This window comes from Globicephala melas, chromosome 2 (genome assembly GCF_963455315.2).
Source record: "Globicephala melas chromosome 2, mGloMel1.2, whole genome shotgun sequence".
In the NCBI taxonomy this organism is placed as follows: domain Eukaryota; kingdom Metazoa; phylum Chordata; class Mammalia; order Artiodactyla; family Delphinidae; genus Globicephala; species Globicephala melas.
Genome location: NC_083315.2, coordinates 113826426 through 113827586, shown reverse-complemented (window position 1 = coordinate 113827586; position 1161 = coordinate 113826426). Strand labels below are relative to the sequence as shown.

Genomic DNA, 1161 nt, shown 5'->3' with positions numbered 1-1161 from the left:
ACCTGCCCTAAAGCTCCTCGAGGCCACACAAGCCAAAGAGAAAGTAACAGACTAGAAAGCCGCCTGAGGGCTAAGTGCCCCCAAACATAGCGATTTCCCAATGGGGAAAAGGTTAGACATAGACGGTGCGAAAAGTGAAACCCCTCAATGTAACTTGAAACAAGAACCTAATGTTCATTTTAAGTCGAAGGCTCTGAGCAGATCCCTCCTGCGTTCTCGCCGCTGTCCTCAGCGGGCTTGGGGAAAGCTGAGAGGCGCGGGACTTCCGGAGAGGGGCGTGGCATATGCAGATAGCGAGGCGCGCGGAGGCTGCTGGTCCCACTCCGGCTGGGCTTCCGCGTCCTGCGTGTGGGCAGCCGAGGACTCGCGAGGTTGTTCCCGGGGTGGGCGAGCCCGGAGCGAGGGGCATGCAGGGGCGGAGGGCGCGAAGAGGGCGTGAGGGAAGTGAGCGTGCGTGAAGAGGTGGGCGATCGCGAGGGTGTGGGACGAGGCGAGCACAGCAACTCATACTTACCTGGCAGGGGAGATACCATGATCACGAAGGTGGTTTTCCCAGGGCGAGGCTTATCCATTGCACTCCGGATGTGCTGACCCCTGCGATTTCCCCAAATGTGGGAAACTCGACTGCATAATTTGTGGTAGTGGGGGACTGCGTTCGCGCTTTCCCCTGGTGTTTGATTTGGTAAACAAATAGACGACGATTTCGGTAGTGTCCTTATGGAGTCAATTTTCGGTTGTCGAGTGTCGCTACGTGCTGCTTGTGCTGTGGTATTTTCTCCTGTCTGACTGCTGTGTTGTGGAGTTCCCGGTAGTCCGTCACGGCTAGTGAACGCACAACGTGTCTTCCTTCGGTAGTCTGAACCGGTTTTTTTCTCCGTCGCTTAAATCATCTCTCGGTTTCCGGTTCCGTGTGGCGCGTACCAGCAACGTCCGCGTTGCCAGGTAGCGGAATACAGAAATCAACGTCTGTGAAGAAAAGGCAGTGCCTGCAAAAACAATCGTTTGCCCCAGTGTGAGTGAAACCGGCGGCTATCGTGCTAGCAAAAATCAGCTGACAACACACACTATGTAGGCCGGTATCGTATAGAGTCCCGAACATAATGTAACTTGATTTATAAAATAGCAGTAGAACCACAGGAAACAAAGCTCTGGAGAAAGCCA

General features: G+C 54.4%; 1 non-coding gene across 1 annotated transcript; it reads left to right on the top strand.

The window, feature by feature from the left end:
- The first annotated feature begins 506 nt into the window (after positions 1–506).
- LOC115852501 (U1 spliceosomal RNA) lies at positions 507–670 on the top strand. The gene has a single exon (XR_004039178.1). It is a non-coding gene; the product is annotated as a U1 spliceosomal RNA (small nuclear RNA).
- Positions 671–1161: the final 491 nt, after the last annotated feature.